We start from the raw sequence: 16,358 nt of genomic DNA on the forward strand, positions 1-16,358 counted from the left end.
TACGGTATATTGCGCATAACTTAAAAGGCAATATTTTACATAATATTGTAAAAATCAAATTCACGACCTAGATCAAATCACATCTAGTTATAAAACAACAATAAAATGTTAGAACAACAGATTTTATAAAACATTTATTATATATTTCATTAACTAATTAATTTATACTTCTTAAAGGGTTTATTGTAAATAAATAAACGTCTCCCTCAATATCCAGTTTGCTGATCGTCAGAGGCGTAGGAATTTATGGCTTCAGAATTACAAAAACAACTGCATTATGGTAGCAATGCGGTCAGCATTGCTACCTAAATGTAAATGTTCTCCGGTTAGAAAAGTGTTGGGAGAGGGGATTCTAAAGTTACAAAAAGTTACATGTAAGAGCGAAGGGGCTCTAAAGTTACAAAAACAACTGCACTGTTGCAGCAATGTAGTTAGCATTACGCGCCAGCCGCATTAACTTCAAAACCATGCTGGTACCTATCAGTCAGATGCTCTGAGAGCAAATTATAAGAAATACTTTCAAATACAGCAAATTATTAAAAATAACGCAAATTATAAGAAATAACAAAAAATAATAAATAAAAGATAATAACAAATAAAAGAATACAGCAAATTATAAGAAATAACGGAAAAGGGAATGAACAAAAACTTGGCAGAATTTCTGAAATTTTAACCAGTTTCTTGGAAGCGTAATACTTATAATTGTGTTTTCAACAATATCCAAATCTAAGATTAAATTAGGATAATCTAAATCTGATAATAGACTTCTAAAATTAAAATGTAACTTAAAATAACTTTTCATATTTTAAATACCTTTTTCGACTTTGACATTTTGAGTATTTTCTTAGTTGTTTTACTATAAATATACAAAAGATATATATTTGAGGGAGAAATGTTTAACGAAAATATATTATTTTAATTGGGGCATGGTCACTTAACAGATGTTTTATTTAAAATTTACGTATGAAAAATTTTAACTATTCTGCTGTCAAATGATATGTTGCAAAAATCATTATTTGGTAGTTAAAATTATTAAATTAACAGACCTTATTTAACCAGAACATACTACTCAAAACTACCAGATTATGGTAACATTTACTGTGTTTCTGATTTTATATCAACACCGAAGAGCTATGTAATGGTTACCGAAGAGCTTTGGCAATGATTTAGGTATAATAAATAAATAAACTTTGGTTTAAAAGAATGTGATACAATTTTGTAAATGAGGTACCATTTCGTACTTTTATTACGATACCTTAGAGCATGGCATAAAAACCATCTATTCTTTTAAAATTTACTTTTCAGTTTTGTATTTTTTACTAAATATATGATGATAAGATCTATGATTATGAAATTTCAATCTAATATTTATTGAAGAAGAAAGCTAAGTATAACTAAATTTTTAAGTAGCAAAACGTCAATATCTTACCTTCTGAGATACAACACTTAAAAAACTGTTCGTATGTTGTCATGTTAAAATAGAATTGTAAGTTGTAATTACAATAAAATATTATAAGATTTCCTTCTAGACAATTTGATGGCATATCTTAGTAGAGTCTAGTAGATTTTGTTTGTGATCTGAATGTGAAGAAATACACTATAAAATATCTAACAATCTGAGAAAAATATGAAAAATTAATATCTATCACTATTTAATGCAACATTAAAAGTAAGAAAACAAGCCTATTAAATTTAATCAATTGAAATTTTGTAAAAAAATATATTTTAACGTATTCATGAGTTCTTCTACATATTTCTAAGTTATCATCTAAACCGTAATTTAAAGCTTAGGAGGTTAAACTGGTTATTAATTATGAATTTTTCATGGGCAGTTTTATGCATGCATACACACTCTATAATTGATTCTTTCTTAACAATTCTTTCACAATCTTTTCTTAACAATTACAAGAGCGCATTTAAATAAAAATCATGTTAATTGCAAGCTCAATTTTATAAATCTTTTGCATATTTTTTAGTATAGGAATAAGTTGCACTGAAAATGTATCTAAATATTGGAATGGAACTTCTTCACTGAAAATAATTTCAAGAATTTATACATTACAAGGGTGGCAAAGTTTGTCATGACGAAATTTTATGCGACTTATTTCAGATTTGTGTGAAAATTGTTAAAAATGGGAGATTTTTTCGTAATTTTTCACTTATATTTTAACAGCAATTGGTATTTTTCTAAAACTTAAAATTGACGATATGAATCATTAAGGATCAATGATATGAAAATAGCTCTAAAGGGATCCTCTAAAGTAAGGAAATCTTTAAAATAATAAAGCTTCCCTAAGGTATGATAAAATTACATACGACAGATTTAGTTAGTCCGTAAACGTAACCAGAATATTTACTTAACTGAGAGGTAACACAGATACCTTAGTGTGTTGGGAAGAAAAACAATGTTTGATGAATAATTTAACTATGTAGACACAGTCAGCAAAAATATAAGGATATTACCCTTATGACTTTTTAATGGTTGGACGGATCTTCATTCTCAGAAATATCTCTGGAAAATCTTTTAAATTCTATACAACAGTTAACTGAAAACGTGCTCGAATATGCTTATTTTGACGCAAAAACCACTTTTTCTAAAGAAAAAAAAAATGAATTTTTTTATTGGATTTGATTTAGCGCGATTAAATAACCTCTGAAACCAAATTTCATAAAATTCTGACAATTAGGGAGATAACAAAACAAATAAACATATGGCATAAAAAATGGAATGTCGGCAAACTTTGGCAACGGTAGAAACAGATTTACGTCGACATCACAGGGAGCTGCTTTTAAGTCATTCATACCATCTACGCAGGCGGATAAGTAAATCCAGATTTATTAAATAAATATAGAAGTGGTCGTAAAATTTCTTTCCTCGAAAAACTATTTTACTGTTTTCTTTTCTGGCTGTTAGTATTAAATGAGTATAAAGATTTTGCAATTAGCGTAACATTCTATTGTCGAGATAATTTTTTTAATTATTATTATTCATTTGAATAGTACGAATTTTAAAAAAATATATGTTGGCAATTTGTTTCCCTGAAATTAATATACTTTTAAGGACATCGCATCCATTGAATAATTAAAAATTAAAAAGTATTCTCATAGCTTTTATCACATAAAAGGAAGAGCGTAGAATTATATACTGTGTGGTAATAATTAATATTAAGCTTTGTATAAGATATATTGAATTCCAAGCGTAACAGAGGGGAAATCACACATGTATTTTATTCTAAAAATTATATGAAATATTCTTGAAGACAAAAATTCTACTAGAATATGCTACTTTAGAGAGCAATGTTTAATTAATTGGCATAAAATAATAAGAGATCCTCATAATTATATTGCACGTTAATTAAATGTAGTTGTAACAGAGGGGACAAATAAAATCCCACATTTTTGACATGCACTGTTTTTTATGCTCAATTCTATGATTTGGAAAATCCTAAAGCTTTTTTTTTTTTTTAATTATCACATTTCAAGATAAAATAAATTATTATAAGACTTTTAAAATTCCAATCCCCCTTTTTTTAAGTCCAAATAATGAATTGATGCATCGTAACAGAGAGGACATGGAATGTAACAGAGGGGACGTCTTTCAAATTTGGCGAGAACTTAAAGGGAAATATCACTGCTAAAAGTGACTCTTCGGGTATTTAAAATTGGTGTTGGCAGCACTGTTATAATTGAAACCCGTGCTACATCTTTGTAGTTAGATTTGAAAGTTTATATTTTAGCAGACCCTGTTTAAAAAAAACAAGTGCATTGTTTGTTTTTTTTCTCAATTTCAGTTATTTGGGTAACAAAATTAACTACCCCATTTTTTCCTAGAACTTTTTAGTCTTGCAGAATTATCCATAGCAACATCAAAAGAATCACAGTGTTTTAAATGGTGACTGGTGTGCATTAAATATGTCGAGTCCCAAAGTCCTCCAAGTTCCTAAAACAAATCAAAACCCCTGGGGGTACTGATAGAGGAGTTCCCTTGTCTTTTGGATTGAGTTCAAAATTACAAAGCTGCGAAGTTAAATATAGGTAGCCGTGAACTCAAATTTGGGTCGGGTTTTCAACGATGGTTATGAAATAAAAAGGCAACTGAGCGATTGTCGCAAGTCGCTATATTTAAGAAGTCTACGTAATTATTAGGTAAAAAAACTGTGATTTTAATAGAAAATTCACATTTTCGTGAGTAACACATACACATTTTATATGGTGTTTTACCATATAAACTGTACTAGGACCTATCCATATAAAATATGGATAGGTCCTAGTACAGCAAAACTTGCCAATTTTTGCCTAGTACAGCCAAGATTTGCCAATTTTTATGTTTGGATGCATCTGCTTTGATACTTGATATGTTTCAATCATGGTGCGCATTTGACTTTGTGAACTTTCTGTCCATTTTCTTTGACAATCATGCACTCAGCTCTACCAGAAGTGTGGTAAGAAAGTTTATCAGATGAGTAGAAATTTATTACAAGTTTTTTTTTGTTTCATCAGAAACTTTGTTAATATGCTGTTTCTTTTGTTTTGGTAATAAGGTTACAGAGTTTGCATGGAACAGTATAACGTTTTCTTGGAGATAATGGTAATGCACGGTTTGCTTTTTTAGTATGCTTCCCCAATGCCTAAGGAATATTATAAAGAGAATATCCTTACTAAATTTCTACTGCTTGTATCAGAGCCTTTTTATTATTTCTTTGTCTTCTTTTTTTTCATTTTATCTATTTCTCTGTTAAGGATTTTTTTCAAAATACTTTTGTTGTCACAAATTTTAGTTTTATATTCCTTATCTTTCTTCTTACAAATATCTTCCATTTTTTTGGAAAATTCCAATTCTATATTCTCTCATTCTTTCTGTTGCTGTTTTGCCCATATTGATTACTCACTTAGGAAACTTTTAACTATAAACTAAACGCACTATTAAATAAGAATGGCAGAGTTTCGTATAAAAAGTGTGCTCTATTAGTGGAGGAACTGGTTTAAACTAGTTGAGTCAAGATGCATTAACACTTTTCTACATTCCTAGAGTTCCTTTTTAATGGTCAGCCTATCAATTTCGTGTAACTGAGGGGACATTTAGTTTTGTCCCCTCTGTTAGATCCCCTCTGTCATATGACTTTTAATTTTTTTTTCTTCAAAAATATAACATAACATGATTTTACTAATAGACTTTATTGTAAAAACCAAATATTAAGTAAAATTTTTTTTTGCATAATGCATAAAATAAACTTAAAAGAATAATTGTAACAGAGGGGACAGTATATATTTGAGCTAATTTTTTACTTAAAAACTAAGAAAAAAATTTTTCGGACGGTAATCACAGCATAATTAGACTCAGGAACAGTTTATTTTACAATATAAATCAAACTATATGTAAAATCGTAATATTTTTAACAACTTTAAAATAGACTGTTTTATTGTTAAAAGTTAAAATCATGAATACTTTCCATTTATGATAAATTTTACTTTAATCATGCATAACTCCAAAAAATAATTTTTGAATTCATAAATCACGACAAATTTCCTTTAAAATGATACCAAATATTGCCTAAACTTTAAAAATTCATTACTGGTTTCAGTTGGCAGGAGTTCAGCATCTATAGTAATGTCGTTATTAAGTTTAAGTGGTAGCTTAAATAATTGCTTAATATGCATTTTTTTCATTGATCACTTAAAAAATATTTTGACGTAACCATCCATTATTCACAACCGATATTTTTATAAAAAAGGTAGCGTTGTTCACATTTAAGCAAATCATTTGTATTTACCATAAAATATGAATAATAAAAAGATATCTCATTCTTTTTTGTTAATTTAAAATAGAAGCTCATTTAGTTTAGCCACTTTTATGATGTGAGCGTTTTCTACAGTATTATAAAACACCTTTGTAATCTTCAGTATTGAAATTCGTACGCTAATGTGCTCATTCGTAATTTATTTTATTATAATTTTTATCTTTCAATGGGTCATTTATTTCTTGTAAAGGTGGATTAGATTGCGTTTGAGATTGATGAAAGAAAAGAAACTAATTTAGTTTCTTAGATAAAATTAATTTAAATTACAGCGCCATTTTGTTTAATGATAATTATATTTACAAGTTATAAAAAGATAATGAACTTACTGACTATAAATTTTATTAATACTACAAACCGCAAAAACATAACTTTTTCTAGGTTTTCTTAAATAGGCTCCATTCGAACTTACTTTATCATCGTTGCTAACAAAGTAATTGAAAGTGGTAAAATAGTTGACTCTTAAAGTTGCTGGTAAGAATACTTACTACATTCTTAGAAAGGACCATACTTTAAATAAAAAATTCATAATTTGAATAAAAAAGATTTTCTTCAAAGAGTTTATTAATGTGTCTTTTTGGGTAACTTTCCTCTATTTATTACCTACGGAAGTTTCTCTTAATCCTCTTGAAATGTGCCAATTTAAAACATTAATAATACAATCGATGATATGAAATACGCTTATTTAAATGAATATTTACTTTCTTACAAAAGTGGTAGAATTATATTATGATAAATTCCTAACATATCTAAAACATTTTACTAGTGCACTGAGTGAAAGATTTTTCAAGCAAGCTTTGAAATTATATTTATAAAAATATATTATGTATCGTTATAAGAAATATGTATAGATAATATATATTATATTATCTGTCATTATATTATATGTTTACAAATATATATTGTATTATATATCGTTTACACAAACACATGAAGTTTCCGCACTCTCACGGCAATTTATTTTTGATTCTTTATCACATTTTATAACAAAAGTGGGCAGAAACTAACATTTCTTAACCTTTAATGAAAATTACGAATTAAGAAGAGTGTTTCAGTAAAAAAATACCTAGTTTTACCAATTCCTCTAAAATTTAAAAGCACCAAAGTGGGAAAATAAAGTTTTAATGAATGACCTTAATGAGGAAATGAAAATGAGAAATAGGACGTCATTTCAATATCATTCATAATTAAGTTTTTAAATTAATTCTTAAGCACTTTTTTATTGCGCAAATGGTGTCTAGATTTAGGTTTAAAAAAAATTTGAAAATTCTGATTGTATAAAATTTTTTATACCTTACAATTCAAAATGTTTTCATCATTAACAAACTGATTAATAAAAATTATTTAATATGTTTACTTTTTCCCATTATCTTACATATTTTTTTCGAAACGAAGGCATATAACTTTTAGTAGAAGAATTCTTGAAGCTTTACCAATAATTCAGAAGTTATGAAGAGAAATATGACACATTAACGTAACAAGTTTTTGAACTATCATAGCGGTTAAACTAATAAGGTCAACTTTTCAAAACTTTGCCCACCCCCTTCCCTACATGGGATGATAAATCCGAATTTGATGGAAAAAAAAGTATGTTTCTTCAGAAAAGTTCGTTTTTTGGTCAAAATAAGCATATTTCAGCACGATTACAATTAACTGTTATACATATATGAGATATTACCAAAACACTTTAAAAAATGAAAATCCGTTCAAAAATAATTACAGTGATCTTTTTCCTAACTGTGCAATATTTTGCACCAAATTTGTGCCTGTTACAGTAAAAATATCTTATAAAATTAACGGAAATTATTTTTCAGCTCTTTAATATATTCATATTTTTTTATTTGTCGAAATGTTTACACGTAAACATTAAATTTAGGTTCTTTTTTTCTCGCAACAGACTCATCATGTCTTACTCATAACTATTCAAGGACTTAAAATAAATATGTAGTCTTTTAATTTATCGAAATTATAAAAAAATTTTTTTTTATAATTACTTTTATACAGAAGGTAACCTTGAAACGCTTTCTTTAATTAACGATTATTAAAATAGTGACAAAAAGTAAAAGCGTGAGTAAGTAAATTGTGTCATTGTTCGTAAGTTAAGATAAGAGAGACGCCTAGCCTATTAAATTGCTCTCCAACCTTTCATTTTAAAAACATTACAGAAAATAACGAGAAATGATGGAAACTCAATGGATTCTTTCGTGATGCCTTTCTTAAAGTAATAAAAATTCGATCAACTAAAGTCATGATTTTGAACAAGATATCAACTAATGAAAAACGTGTTAACGTGACTCTGCTTTAAAAGCTCAACAAATGACCCTTTTTATATCCGCTTTCTTAAATATCTCGGATAAATTCGCTCATTGAAAAATAAATTAAATTTTAAAAAATGTCTCAGATAACTTAAAATGAATAAAATTTCGCTTATTTGTCAAAAGTATGATGTTTCGATTACCTCCTCGTACTTAATAACGAATGAGTTCTTTTAAAAATATTTCTTTTAAAGATATGTTCTTGTCATTAGGTAGAGGGAATAATTGAAAAAAAATACTGATTGAAAAAGCAATCATAGATTAAGTTTTAAGAGGAGCATCTGTCTCCTTCAGATAAAATTTACTAAAAGGGAATAAAAATTGCTCCCTCAAAGTTCTGTATCCTTGTCAAAAGTATGGTGCTTTCATTACCCCCTCGTAATTGATAACAAATTAAATCTTTCTTAAATATCTCTTTCAAAGATAAATGGAAGATAAATTCATATCTTTATGTTGAGGAATTCGCATCGTTATGTAAAGCAAGGAAACTTGTCATAAGAACAAAAAAAGATAAAATATTAAAAAAATCATCTGAATCCTTCAGATTAAAGTTATTAAAAATGAATAAAAATTTTGCCCCCTCAAAGTTCTGTGTCCTTGTCAAAAGTATGGTGCTTTCATTACCCCCTCATTATTGATAGCAAATTATTTCCTAAAATATCTCTTTAAAAGATAAATAGAAGATAAATTCGTATCGTTATGCTGAGGAATTCGCATCGTTATGTAGAGCAAAACCACTTGTTCCAAAAACAAAAAAAGATAAAACATTAAAAAAATCATCTGAATCCTTCAGATTAAAGTTATTAAAAATGAATAAAAATTTTGCCCCCTCAAAGTTCTGTTTCCTTGTCAAGAGCGTGGTGCTTTCATTACTCCCTCGTAATTGATAACAAATGAATTCTTTCTTAAATATCTCTTTAAAAGATAAATAGAAGATAAGTCCCTATCGTTAAGTAGAGGTATAATTGCGGAAACACTTATTAAAAAGAAGAAGATTAAATTTTCAAAAAATCATCTGTCTCCGTCAGATTAAAGTCACATAAAATCTTACACATAGTTTCATTTTTCAATTTCACGGCTTTAAATAATAAGGCTGAATTCTTAGAGTGGGAACAACAAGATTTATCATATTGACTTCTTTTATAAATCATGAAGAGAAATACCGACAAAAGAGAAACCTGGGGTTGTCTTAAAGTTGGCGATGGAATTGGCGCATCGTCTTATCATATTCTCGACATAGAGTTAAAAAGTTAGACAAAAATTTAATCAGAACTATGGAATTAACAGTATCGCTATTTTTAATATCTATTATAGAGATTTTTAAATGAATTGGTTTCATATTTATAGTAAATACATTAATTAAATGATATCAGAAAAGGATTGAATTAACGAAAACCAGCACACTAATGATTTGATTTCTTTACAATACCCACCACAGCAGTATAGTTGCAATTAATATTTATCTTGAAAATTATTTTTATCTCATTAAAAATTATAATTATCTCATTTTTTTCTAGTTACTTATTGGAAAATTAAAAAATTACATACTCCAAAAAGACGAATATTTTAAGGAACAGTTTTCAATTTCGTAACTAAATATTTTTTCTGAACCATTTTTTGAGAGTTTTCTGAGACATCAAAGATTTATTTTACCATTTAGTTATTTATCAAACCGTTAATTATATTTTAATGACTTTATTGCAAGTACCAATTATGTTTAAAAGATAGAGAAAAAAAATATCTTGTTTAAATATGCTAATATAATACTCGATAAATACTACTAAATATATTATTTGAAAAAAATACAAGTAAAATGTAAATATAGTAAACACTAACAGCGTAAACGCAATTAACAGAAATACAAGTAAAATATAAATATAAGTAAACACAATCAACGTAAACAAAACCCGCAATACATTAGTAGTTGAAACTTTCGACTCCAACTTATAATCAATTAAAATTTCAAATTAAAGATTTCAAATTCCAGAAATATTATGATTAATCAACTATTAATATCGATTTTTTCAGGAAAATTAAAGTAAAAAGCACTTTATTTCAAATTTCAAAACTGTATTTTGTATTATAATATAACAATCGAAGTAATAAATTTTTATAAGAAAAATATATTTGTACAAAATATTGAAATTGTGAAAAATGATAAAAAGAAACGAACTAAATTAGTATGCAGTTCATATTCTGATTCGGACATTTCCAAAAACAGATTATAAATCAAATGAAGAGTGAAAACTTTCAAGCATTCATAAGTGGTTCACCTTTGAAATTACCTTTGAAATTATTTATTAACAACTGTTTAAATTGTAATTCTTGTAAGGAAATAGTCGAAATTTTTCACTAATATTTTTTTCCCACCTACATTTGGCTTTAATGTGTTTCAAAATTTAAAACTTTCTGGCCAAACCAAGGACTCATATTTTACCGAAAAGGTGGAATTAGTTCGAAAAATAAATTTATGTAGGAAACATATAATTGAGGGTTTGTCTATGGGATTGCTCCCACAGATTAAGACATTTTTGGTTCTTAAAGAAACCAAAATCCCAATTGAATGGCTTACAATTGTTTCAAAAATAATTTATGATGTCCCAACTGTCTTATCTCAAAATGTAAACAAACATAAAGTGCCAGAACTAAAATTTAGTAGGTACAGACAACAAAATCAACAATTTCAAGACTGGATACCAAAACAGCCATTTATTTATAACTCAGCTCGTCCAAATTATTATAAAATTCAGGGACAAAATTGAGACTTGTCCCAACAAAGTCAAAATTTTAACCAAGAATCCCAAATTAGACCTAGATTTCATAAAGAAAGTGACAAATTTAATAAGAATAAACAAACAAGTCATTTCGCCCAGGCTTCTCACGAGTTACCTCCTAAGCCATGTAAATATTATGATAAGCGAGGAATTTTTAATGCTTATTATTGGGGCTGAAATTGCATTAACAAACAAGTTTTCGTAACTACTGAGAATCAATTCCAGCATAAAGATGGACTCGAAAGTGATCAACCACAAAATTGACATTTAATAGTATCCGCTCAAATTAAAAATGGAAACATTAAAAATAACAGATACCCGATTACGACTAATAAAGCTATTTTTTTTTAATGTCGACACAGGTAACACTTTAAATATTATCCAAACTTATACTTTAAATATTTTTAAATGGTGACTGGTGTGTCGGGTCCCAAAGTCCTCCAAGTTCTCAAAGCAAATCAAAACCTCTGAGGGTACTGATAGAGGAGTTTCCATGTCTTTTAGATTGGGTTCAAAATTACAAGGCTATGGAGTTGAATATTGGTAGCCGTAAACTCAAATTTGGGTGGACTGTTCAACGACGGTTATAAAATAAAAAGTCAATAGAGCGATTGTCGCAAGTCTCTATATTTAGTAATTCGTTGTAATTATAAGGCAAACAACTGTGATTATAATAGATTTTCGTCAATAGCACATACACATTTTATATGGTGTTTTACCTACGCATAAAATATGGATAGGTCGTAGTACAGCAAAACTTAGATTTACCAATTTTTATATTTGGATGCATTTGCTTTGACACTTGACATGCTTCCATCAAGGTGCACATTTGGCTTTGTGGACTTTCTGTTCATTTTCTTTGACAGTTAAGCGCTCAGCTCTACCAGAAGTCTGGTAAGAATGTTTATCAGATGAGTAGAAATTTATTAAAAGTTTTTTTTCTTGTTTCATCAGAAACTTTGCTACTAGGCTATTTCTTTTGCTTTGGTAACAAGGTTGCAGAGTATGCATAGAGCAGTACAACGTTTTCTTGGAGATACAGGTACTGCACGATTTGCTTTTTTAATAGCTTTTCCCAATGTCTAAGGAATATTATAAGGAGAATATCCTTCCTAAATTTCTACTGCTTGTATCAGTGCCTTTTTATTTTTCCTCTGTCTTCTTTTTTTTCAATTTAACTATTTCTTCTTTAAGGTATTTTTTTCTTCAAAATACTTCGGTTATCATAAATTTTCGTTTTATATACTTTATCTTTCTTCTGACAAATATCTTTTACAATCTACAAATTCTAATTCTATATTCTCTCATTCTTTCTGCTTCTATTTACCCCATATTGATTATCCACTTAAGAAACTTTTAACTATAAACTAAACACACTCTTAAATAAAAATAGCACAGCTTTGTAAAAAAAAGTGTGCTCAAATAGTGAAAGAACTGGTTTAAACTAGTTGAGTCAAGATGTATGAACACTTTTTTATATTTTATAGTTCCTTTTTAATGGTCAATCTATCAATTTTGTGTAACTGAGGGGACATTTAGTTTTGTCCTCTCTTTTACGTCCCCTCTGTTATATGAGAAACTGAAAAATTTTAATTTTTTTTTCAAAAATATAACGTAACATGATTGCACTAATAGACTTTATTGCAAAAACTAAATGCTAAGTTAAAAAGTTTTTTGTGTAATGAATCAAATAAACTTAAAAGAGCAATTGCAACAGAGGGGACATTATATATTTGAGATAATTTTTGACTTCAAAAATAAGAAAAAAAGTTTTTTTGACTGTTATCACTGCATAATTAGACACTCAGGAACAATTTGTTTTGCAATATAAATCAAACTATACGTAAAATCGTAATATTTTTAATAACCTATTCCTCTTTGAAATAGACAGTTTTTTGGTAGAAAAAGTAAAAATCATGAATGCTCTCTATTTATGATAAATTTTACTATAATCATGCATAACTCCAAAAAATAACTATTGAATTCATAAATTACAACAAATTTCCTTTAAAATGATACTAAATAGAATGATATTGCTTAAACTTTAAAAATTCACTACTGGTTTCAGTTGGTGTGGAATTCAACAAAATGTAATTCGCTACCTAAGCAAACTTGCACTTTAAATTTGAAATTGGGAAATATAACTAGGTCAGTTGAATTTTCCTAGCAATATTTCCAATATTGATTCTAATTACTGATTTACCCTATGTCATATCAGGTTAGAAAAGCGTATTGGATTTCAATTAGTAATTGATTGAGATTTTGAAAAACAGGTTGATATGCAAAATCAGAAAAAAACTCATAACTTTTTCTGATTATAAAAACTTTTTGTCCTTACTCATTCCTCCTGAAATCGAGGTTCAAAATTGCAATAATAATACCGAAAAAGAAAATAAAGTCATAAAGTTACAATGCTGAAATGAAATAAGGAAAAGAAAGAATGAGGAATTAAATTCTAATAACACCAGTGTTAAAGAAAATGTCATACAAAATGTTCATGAAAATGTTAAAGAAAATAAAGTTCTGGACAGAAAAATAGGAATTTCGAAAGTGTAAACATAGTAAATTTAAAGAAAAATAAAATACAAAAATATATTTTAAAATAAAGATTTAAATAACAAAACTGAAATAATCTCAAATATTCGTGAGACTAATTATGATAATGGGGCTTTACATTGGTAAAAAAATGAAAAAATTCTCAAAGTTAGGATATTTAACGAAATTTTTTAAATATTTTGCCATTAACATAACAAATATGAAAGGAAAATAATAAAAAATGGTCTACCAAAAATAAGCAATGGAGTTATATTAATTTAGATATCTTCCAATTTAATTAAATTATTCTGGATAAAGAGTTAACCAACGTAAATAAGGACCATACATAATTTCTGAAAAAATTTCTGATGTTAATTACGAGATAAATAAAAAGAATATTCATAATAAAAAATTACCGAAATAGTTCATGTATCAATATTGCGAATGTACCAGCCAAACTCAAATTATTTCATGAGTAATAAACAAATGTACTATTTTATATACTAATATGGTTTATCACTTAACATACCATAATCGATGACTGTTTAAGAACTTTTGCAGCGAAAATGCGCTTATAATCTTATCGTTTTAGCACATTTGACTTCATGAATTTTTCTGATAATTGTATGCAGCTAATATTCTATTATTTTTTTTTTTGTATTTTGTTTGCTTCGAATAATATTTGTCATATACCTACTTCTACCACAACCGTTCATTTGACCTGGAGAGCAATCTATTGCTTTATAAAGTTATCGGATCAAAAATTGCGATGTAATGCGTGTTCAACGTATTGTATTCGATTAGTTATCTATTTCTGCAAAGACTGTTGCGTAGTTAGTTCAATCAGAATAACTGCAAATTCAAATTTCAATAAAGTACCTAAAATTTTGCAATGCTTGTTTCTTTTTCTCTGTTTGAGGTCAATTTTATAATGTACATATCATTTTATTTGAAACTATGATTTTCCAGCACAACGTTGAAGAGATTTGGGACTGTTATCCTCCGTTTGGAATTATAGCTCCGTATCGAGCAAAAATGTCCCAAAGATGCTGAAGTCCTAAATTTCAAAATAACTTCCAAAGTGCGTGTGTGTGTGTGTGTTTTTCTAAAGCAATTCTGAACTTCTGAACTTCAGAAAAATGACCACTGTGTCATTTATTTTAAAAGTAAGCAATACTGAAATCTCTAACTTCAGATTGATATTTTTTTCTTACAACAAAAAATTTCTATTTTCATATTTTATTTCTCATGTTTTTGAATATTTGCATCTTTAAAGTGCATGTAGAAATTCACAGTTTTAAGTGAAAGAATTGAAAGTTGTATGAAGGAAGAATGGTATTTATTGGTGAAAAACTGCCTATATTGGTGAGCATTATTGTGCTAAATATTTATAATTTTTAAAAACGTGTATTTTTTCAATTCATATTACTTTTATATACTGCTTGAATGTTAATATTACAAATGTTAGCCCTTTCGTGTTAATTGTGCTTCTTAGATAAGGAAAGTATTTAAAATATTTTTAAATTTTTTAGATGGTAATGAAACTTTTGGGGAGTGGGATGTAACATAAAATGCTTTAACTAGTCTTTTTTATGTTATTTCTTTATCTAAATTCCCCTTCTTAAATTATTATTTGAAATTAAGCGCTTTCTCACATTTTATTATTCACATCCTGTCTTCTTATTCTATTTTTGGATTCAAGAATACAAGAATTACCATTTAAAGTTTTTGCCCTAATTAACTGGGAGAACCATATTATTCCCTCAGCTTATTTAATGGACCAATTGTAATTACTAACGTGTCCCTTTCACGAGAGTTCACAGGGACTTGTTTGCATTTGAGAGATAAGATTTCTTACTCTCTATATAATGATTATTTTATAAAAGTATTTTGCTTTGGCATACCCGTTTATTTCTCCTGCTCGGGCAAACTGCTATTTCATGCATAGGAGCTTGCAATTATATATAAAGTACCAATCAATAGAATGGGAATATATAGAATCAATAAAAAAAATGTGTCCGAAAATGCGACCACTAGCGGGGAATGTTCGCAGGTTGATCATGCGTTGCAGAAGAATCGGAACTTAGAATTGGCTGATATGACTTACGTGCTGCAGATAGAAATGTACATGCCGCAGATCTACCTTGAGTCCTTCTCATTCTGGCTTTATTTAGACAATTGTTTCGCAGATGGCGGGAGCTTTCGAGATACGAGAACATACTTCACTTGTCGTCAGTGCTGCGGGAATTTGAGAGGAACCCGGACACAAGCAATCAAACGCGTCTTGGGAGTACATCGTTTCAGCATTATGCGCACATTAAATCAGGACAGGCTACACATCCAAAGAGTACAAGCGATAACAATTATCCAAAACGCGTTGCATTCGCACAATGGAATTTTCAAAAAGGGGTCATACAGTCGTCATGGATTTTCGATGAAGCATCTCTTACAAGGGATGATATCCTTAATCTGCTCAACATCTTACCTACTACTTCTACTCCTCGACTAGAACTAGAAAGGGTGTTGCAGGATCTGATGGTTGACGTTCCAGCAGCTACACACCGAAGCATGTGGTTTCAGAACGATTGAGCGCTTTCACTGAGCGGGAATACCTTGATAGGGCAAATCCTGATCACCCAATTAGCAGGTGCCGACCAGTCACATGGTCACCAAAATCTTCAGACCTAACTCCTATGTATAAATGAAGTTTATGGTATAGCAAACGGCCCGTACTACCGATTATCGTCGGTGGAAGTGGCAGCACGTCTCCGTGACACACCTGACCATTTTGAACAGTGAATCCATACGCCGACGTTATGAAGTTTGCATTGTTGCTAAAAGAAAGAATTTTATTTTATTTTATAACTGTCGGGCTTACCAATGGTCAACTTCGTAGTTCTGTAATTTTGAAACCAATCCAGAAAACAAGGGAACTCCTG

The sequence above is a fragment of the Parasteatoda tepidariorum genome, chromosome X1 (assembly GCF_043381705.1).
Source record: "Parasteatoda tepidariorum isolate YZ-2023 chromosome X1, CAS_Ptep_4.0, whole genome shotgun sequence".
NCBI classification, from domain to species: Eukaryota; Metazoa; Arthropoda; class Arachnida; order Araneae; family Theridiidae; genus Parasteatoda; species Parasteatoda tepidariorum.